Raw genomic sequence first — 8,747 nt, forward strand, 5'->3', positions numbered from 1 at the left:
ATTATATCGACTTCCTGGCGGTCTGTATACTCGGTTACGTCCATTGTGAGAAGACTGAAAAGTCTTCTCATCCGAAAATACCACATTATTGCATGTTATTGTCCTGATTAATGTATTCTTGCGCAAAACGTATTCTACCTGCTTTATTCTCTTCGGTTAAGTAAATTTTATTCGCCGCAGATTTATTTCGCAATTCAGACTCCCGGATTTTTTTTCGAGCCGTTTTTAATCATGCAGGAAAAGCTGTTTCTAGTCGAGCGTTGACTGCTGACTAGAAAGGATGGTGACGAAGAAAATCAATGAGTCGATCATCCTCTTCATTAGTCGTCACTTTTGGACGAGCCGAACTTGATCTTCTTGCAATTTTCCGATATTATTCAATTCGTTGCTTTGTTAGTAAGACAGTATTCTTGCTAATACCTAATTCATGGGCAATAGCTCGCATAGATACGCCATCTCGGAGGCGTTGTGCAATAGTCTGCTTTTGCACGTCTGTTAAATTAGACATTTTTTAAATTTGACAAGAGTTAATTTTAAGTGTTGACTGTTATTTATTTTGAGTCAGTTCAAAAGTCTGATACACAGTGAGTAAATTTTGGATGTCCCAGGTTTTAATGTCCACCGATAGTACTTACTTTCCAAAAATGGCCAGCAATAACTGCTTATCCAGCTCCGTAAAATTAACCCTTTTTTGAGAACACGAACTCATTGTTTAACACACAGAAAAAACGAAACGAATGGACAACACAACAGTCACTGTCAAACGTCAAACGGAGATACTTTTTTAACATTTGACATTAGCGAATACGTACGCGATTTTAAATAATTTCCAATGTTGCCAAGAGTACCACACGACATCAATTGACGAATCGTTAATTATTTTTCTTTATACCATACTGTTATTAGGATTTATCAGTACTCAATGCTTGATTGATATGATACCTATAACAGACTAGGCCGTTATTCAAAATTATCAGACCGAGGCCGTTATTTTTGCTACCGTTGCTACGGTTACGGCACAGATGACAACTAAATTTAATTTTTGAAGTAAAGAGAAATGTCCGTCTTACAAATAAATCATCGTTAAATGTTAAGTATTATTGGTATAAAGAAAACTATAAAACAACATACGGCCGATATGGATATAACAGACTCGGTTGATTATAAAATCTCGGCTCCGCCTCGATTTTACAATACCTCAACCATGTCTGTTATATAACCCATATCGGCCTAATACCGTTATATACTATGAAATTTGCTTTTGTGCATACGGAAATAAACTTGACGGATTGTCCGATTTGACGATTCATTAGTTGACAAATCGTTAAAGCAAGTTTTGTACATACGGGCATTAGTGTAACAAATAGGTCCATATCTTCTACCAAAAAGAAGATTGATTTTTTTTAAGCATTTTTACCTGATATTTTAACAACGTACTGCTAAGTTGTTCCGCGAATTTTGGGGCACCCAGTATACACATTAAATGTAATGTTTCAAGTACCTGTAACTTTTAAATGTATCTAATGTTTAAGAATACGTGGGAGGATTGGCGCAATTATTTTGCTTTCCAAGAAAAATTGTGGAATTCCCTATTCATTTTTGTCTAGTTTATTTGCTTCTGATGTTGAGGTCTGATAAATCTCGATGCATTGTTTTGGCGTTTTAATTTCTTTGCGTGCCCTTTCAAATCACTGGCATGACCTCCCAAATTTGTTTTGCAAACACGGCAATAAGCTTCATCAAAGCTGTCTGGACTTGCTTGTGTAAGCCAGCCTACAAAGTTTTATTCTAAACTATGTCCACTCATAGATTGCTTGACATAAATGTTACTAAAAATGTTCACTCTACACTACAACAAACAGATCCGGCGCGAAATTAAAAAAAATGGAAAGAGCAGGTTTACACGTAATGTGTTTTTATTATTCTGCATATTTGCACTGCAGGAAAACGAAAGAAAACTTCAGTGTAGTAGGAGTAATATATTAGATTTTATTAATATATGTTATTATATCCACTGTCTTTAAAGTAAACAATAGTCAAATAATATAATTTCTCTCAAAAATTACCTACAACTGAAAATTAAAGTCACTGTCACTATCGTCACTATCTATACTTAAATCTATCACCAACTCATTCACAGTAACCCATCGTTCTTTTTTCCAATATTTCCGAATTAAATTGTTCGTATCGGATCTTTTTCTTTTAGCACTATACTTTCATTATATTGCTTTGCTTGACTCCATACCGTTTCAATTGAATTAAAAATTCAGTGGTATGGAGGCAAGCGTAACACCTCATGCCCAGTTTCAGCGATTATTTTGTAAATTGCTCTCACAGGTGAGGTTTTACAATTTGATCTGCAGAGTTGCAATTTTGTAATTTTTTTTATCTTCCTCGCGCAAAGAAATATTTATTTTTTTTTTAGCCATGTCTGCAACTCATTTTTTCTCCACGAACATGTTGGTAATTTTTCTTCTAAACGACTGTGGTAACTGGCATTATCAAGAACTACTATCGATGGTTCGGAAAGCGATGGTAACAAGTCATCTTTCATCCATTTTTCAAATGTCTCGCCGTTCATCTCTGAGTAATAATCAGACGAATTTTTTTGTTTTTAAAAATAAGAGATGCGCCATCAACAAAGCCTTTCCTATTTCCAGCATGGACAACTATATATCGATCTATAACAAACATTTAAATAAAAAAGTAATTAATATAATAGGTACCCATATTTATAAAAAAAAAACCTCCTTCGGAAATATTTCTAACAGAACGCACATCTTCGTCCTGCCATGATCTGCGAACAGTACCATTTTAGAAAACCCAGGTTTCTTCTAAGTAAACGCATGGTTTAGAGTCTGGATTTACAAGGTTGTCCATATAACGTTTTAAAAATATTTTCCTTAAAGAACGCACATGGGGCTTCTTCATAAGGACTCTTCTATTATCGTCTTTCTTGTAAAAAAAACCTATGGTCTTTAAGAATACTGCTAAGCTATACCGACCATATTCATAAATATATTTTGAGGCTAGTTCAGCTCATAATGTATTTAAATTTACATATTTCTCTAAAATAAAACAAACATAAACCTTTCTTTCATTGGGCAGTGTGAATAAAAATTAAGCAAGTGCTGTTACTTACAATTTTTAAGTAAAAGCTATGTTTTTATTGAATAAAAATTCAACGTTTGGTAAAACTAAAAAGCAAAATCTCATATCTTACGCTTAATAGTAGTTTATTTGACGAGTTTGTGTGTAAATTGGGCCTTTTTTGGCACGTGTGGGCCATTTTGAAACGCGAGTGAAACGAGCGTTTTAAAGGTCCACGAGCGCCAAAAAAGGCCCAATTTACACACGAACGAGTTGAATACAACGTTTTTTTTGTTCGACGAGCCCCTTAAAGGCTCCAAATCGCTTAAAATCTTTAAAATTAACTTGACATTTCGTTTTGACAAGTTGTGACATTTATCAAAATCCGTTCACGCAGGAGAAAATTCTCAAATTCTGACAGTATCGAACAAAAAAACATATTAATAGAAGTAAAAGATTAAGGAATTTGAATATGTAGTTTCAAAAAAGTAAACATTATGAATTTTAATAGTTATTTATGCAACGAGTTTCTGTGTAAATTGGGCTTTTCTAATTGTACGAGGGACAAGATAAAACTGGAGCGTAGCAAGGGTTCTAAGCCCTCGAGGGCAATTAGAGAAGCCCAATTTACACAGAAACGAGTTGCATACAAAATTTTGTTGTTTGAAACAATGTCCCTGAAGCTTCCAAATCTTTTAAAAATGGTTTCGCATTTGCTTTTGACAGTTTTGACAAATCTTTCAAGACCTGTCAGAAATGTAACGTTGAATGTGTTGTCTAGGGCAACGGTTCGTTATCTGCTCATTTTGCTTTAGGACAGTTAAGAGGCAGTTTACAAAGGAGAAAAATTAAAATTTATGACAGTTGAAAACAATAAAAGAATTTTATTTACAACGCCACGAAATAATATGAAACATAAACAAACGCCACTACTTATTCTAATCCTGTAGCTAATAAATATAATTTTGCTTTTCTTCTTTGTTTTTCCTTTTCATCCTTATTTTTTTTTTCAATTCAAAAGCTAAGGCTTTGCAAAAAACGTCGTCTTCATCTTCAACACAGTTATTACTTTCGGTTTTTTCCAATATCTTAACTAAACGTAGATCAATTTTATTTATTAGTAGGTATGACAATCTTTGTTCTTTATTTTTTTAGGATTTTGAACTGTTTTCTCTACTGGATCCCTTTTTCTTTTCTGGGAAGTACCTGCCTTTGGTGTTGTGGCTCGGCTCACAGTTGGCGGCGTTGAAAAATGAAAAGTTTTTCAGGTACACTAGTTTCTTCAAGATCGTATTCATCTTCTTGACTCTCTAACTTCCCACTATCGCGGCCAAAAAATAGTACGTTACTGTAGACACTTCCAAATTGAATAAGTGTCTACAGTAACGTATTGTCCCACTATTTTTTTTTTGGCCGCGATAGTAGGTGTGTGTTGTTCTGTATATTCACTATTGGAGTCAAAGAAAGATGAAGTGTAATAATTGTTTGATGGGCTACAACAGTCTTCCCGAATTTGCAAAGTAATATTATTTGCAGCAGTTTTTCTTGGTTTAACAATGTCACTTAAGAAGTTCATGTAGTTAAATCATTCCCAAGAGCTTTCTTCAAATATAGGTTTCGTGTTTCTTTGATGGTGTTTCGTAATTCTTTTGAATAGCATTCTCGCAGAGATCGCCACCGCATTTGCAAAACAGGAACTGAGGATAAAGAGAGAATACGTTACATAAGTATAGTCCTTGTATCTTCGTAAGGAATTCTGATTTAAGTCATAAATAAACCGAACAAAGACCCTACTTAAAGAAATGTATTGTGATATTGCACCTGTCAATCACTAGGCGGTCTCGAAGAAAAATAGTTATTTACGAACCAAGTGCGGGAAGACGATGTTCCCGCATGAGCGCATTTTTTAAAGCACGAACGACGAAGCAGCGAGTGCCTTTAATTAATGCGCGAATGAACGGAAGATGTCTTCACGCAAGTGGTTTGTACAATATTTTTTGTACGAAAATTAAATTAAAATTTTTTGTTTTAATACATTAAACTTAAACGACCATAAAACCAAGTTGGCAGTGATCTTTGGTTATTGGAAACAATTGCTTCACTTGATATTTCAATTTTTGCAATAATTTGTGAATTTTGTAGGAACAATTTTCAACGATTATAAATCTTTTCGTAACTTTTTAATGGAGGAAAACCCAGGGAAGTTGTATTTTATGAACTAAATTTTATTATTATCAAGACAGATTTTTTTTTGAATGCCTCAAAGGGCCACTGTTTTTTGCAATTTTTACATTCGAGTCGACCGGGAAGCACTCCTTTCGGAGCGAGCGTTGAATGTTGGAAGCGTTGCTTTCAAGGCTATGAGTACAAAAAAATACTTGGGGTAGTACTTAAAATATTTGTGGGAGACCGTCTAGTGATTGACAGGCACAATATGACAATAACACAATAAATTTCTTTAAGTAGGGTCTTTGTTCGGTTTATTTAGGGCTTAAGTCAGAATTCCTTACAAAGATACAAGGACTATACTGTGACTCACAAAGCAACTTGATTTTATTCACTTTTTCATTAAAATGTCTCAATTATTATTTATTAAACATTTTTATTTCTTCAAAACTTTTCAAAAAACAAATAATATTTTTATACAGCAATGTTTAGAAAAATAATGACTTTAAAAATAAGTAATGAAAAACATATGACATAATTTAAAATAAGAAAGTTACATATCACCCCACTTAAACTGCTTCTTTAAAAAATAAATATTATAGGGCAGTTCATAGTCCCTTAAACGCCTTTTCATTTGATATATCGCTTATTGAAATCGGACAAGAAATAAAGTTCCTAGAGTATTTTAAAAAAAATTTGGATCACCTGTATGATATCTTACTGAGTTCCGTCACAATATTCAACAAAATTTCTTTGGTCATTTTTTGATCAAATGCGATATATATTGGTTGTTTCCAATTGGAAAACAAACCACGAGCCATGACAACTTGCATTTGATTGTGAGGTCCCACAACTTCATCCGCAACAACATCATACTCCTCTACTGAATGTACTTTTATCTCATCATATTGTAGTACAACAGTCTTTTCAAATTCACCCATCTGTGCACGAGCTACCTTTAATAACGTGATAACATCAAACAACATTCCCTGACTGACATTAATCTTTGAGGCCCATCTTTTTAAAGATGTCAATGATGGTAGAGGGTAATGAAGTTTTGTTCTCAAATGGATGTACAACCTAGCATTTTTTACTGAAATAACGAAGAGTAAAAGCTATTGCTATTTCCTCTCGACTCCAATTCACACGTTTCTTTTTATTTGATAAAAGGGCGATTTGATTTTCACTAAACACGGTTGTTAAAATGTTTTCAGCCATCTTTGTTTTTTTTTTTTTGTCTTCACTACCCGTGTGCATTTCCTCTTGTAGTAATTTAATTGATCAACAAGTTTTTTTCATTTTTTGTCTGTTCGTTTGCTTAAGTTGAAGAAAATGTTTCTCAAGAATTGTATACTTATCCAAAAGTGTCTTATATTTCTCTTCATTAGAAACATCGTAAGATAATGGTGTATCTGATCTTATTCGTGAAGTTGAAGCTTGTGGATGTCTTGAAGATTCAGTTAAAATATTTTTCACTTCGACTGTTCTTTTTCTCTTCTCAAGTCGTTCTTCCCTGGAATTTTCTTTAACAATAACTTTAGAGCCTGGCAATTTCAAAGTGGGAACTGCACTTTTTTTTAGGATTTTTCGCAAAGGCAAACCTGAAAAAAGGTGATGGAAGAGTGTATTTAATTTTACCAACCAATGTTCTACCCAACAGTTCATGTTGCAAATCTCTTTCATAATTGGTATGGGCAAAATGTTCCGAGCACATATGACTCGTGTCAGGATTAAAATTGTCAGCTTTTTGCAACGACGAGCTCTTTCATTCTTCAATGTTGTGGCCACTAAATCTGAAATCTGTGATACACAATATGTTTATTTGTCTTCTTTGTAACCACAAGGCTATTATTACATCCAAAAACAGCACATCTACAACCTGGCATGTTTAGTGCATGTAATAGTATATTTCAAACCAAGGTAAGAAAGTGCTTTCTTGCAGACCGCAGGCAAAGATTATTAACCGAGCTGTAGGCGAGGTTTGTAAGTGCCTAAGGTCTGCAAGGGCACTTTCTTAACAAGGTTTGAATACTATTTTTTCCCTACCGGCACAACTTCGTTGAAAAAAGTCAAAAAAAGATGGTTATATTCCTGATTAAAACGAAAATTTTGAGAATTGAATAGTAGGCTGGGTTATTTGTTTAATTAACTTGTCATCGCATTTGAAGATTTGACGTTTGTTCGAAAATTTGATATAAACAGGGTAAAGTAATCTACCTACCAAGCGTATCTGTTTATTTTCCAGATTATATGATTGATCTACCAACTCGCTTTATTGAATTGGCTTTCATTTATCAATAACTTATTTCACATTTGACACTTTTGACATTTGTATTTTGGTACAGTTTTACCATAAACATTTCATGATTAACTTTCTTACCTTAGCGAGAAAGTTGAATTTTCTCACCTCAAATGAGGTCTACATTTCTAACCGGTAGGGAAAAAAAATCTAAATAATAATATCAAAAATTGACTATATCTAAAACTAACAAATAGCAAATCCAAAAACATCACAAACGATAAAGTCGACTTAAACACAAAGAATTTACTACATGAAGTAGAATGGACGTGAGAAACTAAGTACTAGAGCTGGTGCCAAATCTCGTGACACGCGAGATGCGTGAAGGCGGAGTCTAGCAAGACAGATCGGTAGCAATCGGGTAAACCGATCGGTCGCAATACCGTCCTAAAAACGAAAGCTGGGAGATCTGAGCACTACGAGTGGCGAACGATGAGTAACAACTTTATCAGTACAGGTAGTAGCCTGAGACGGACAACCCCCGCTCTAACGTTTGGTCTTCTGCGCACATTCATCTCGCGTGTCACGAGATTTGGCACCAGCTCTAACTCAAAAACGCACTAGAATAAGGAAAACCGGTAAAATAATCCGACAAAAGAATGGGTGGTATTTAACTGTTTACCAAATTTACCAAATTTATTCATACAAAAAAATACTTTCGTTTCCCAAAAATACTAAATGCTCACCAAAATCAAAACCATACATAATCCTAGAGCGATAACCAGATATTGACATCCTGCTAGTTTCTTATATTATTTGCTACTAAAAATAACTTTTGTTACCTAAAAATGCTATATGTTCACCAAATTGTATTCCATATTTAATTCTGAAATGATAACCAGATATTTAATTTTTGTTAGTGTCTTATACCGGGTGTATTATGAAAAACCTTTGGTGCTATAACTTCCTTATTTTTTATCCGATTTTAACAAATGATACGTCAAACAAAATCGTTTTAGAAACACTATAGCCCGACATGCTATGATTTTTTTTTAACATTATATTTTTTGACAGACCGCAGCTAACTTTGATTTTTTAAGTTGTACTGTATATTTTTTTATCTTTATTCTGATAGATGTTTATCTTCTGAATACATAAACATTAAAATAAAAAATCAAAAATTTGTTTTTAATAAAAAAAATAGAATTTCCAAAAATCAAGTAACCATAACTTTACTATAGCAAATGTTTGA

This window comes from Tenebrio molitor, chromosome 3 (genome assembly GCF_963966145.1).
Source record: "Tenebrio molitor chromosome 3, icTenMoli1.1, whole genome shotgun sequence".
NCBI classification, from domain to species: domain Eukaryota; kingdom Metazoa; phylum Arthropoda; class Insecta; order Coleoptera; family Tenebrionidae; genus Tenebrio; species Tenebrio molitor.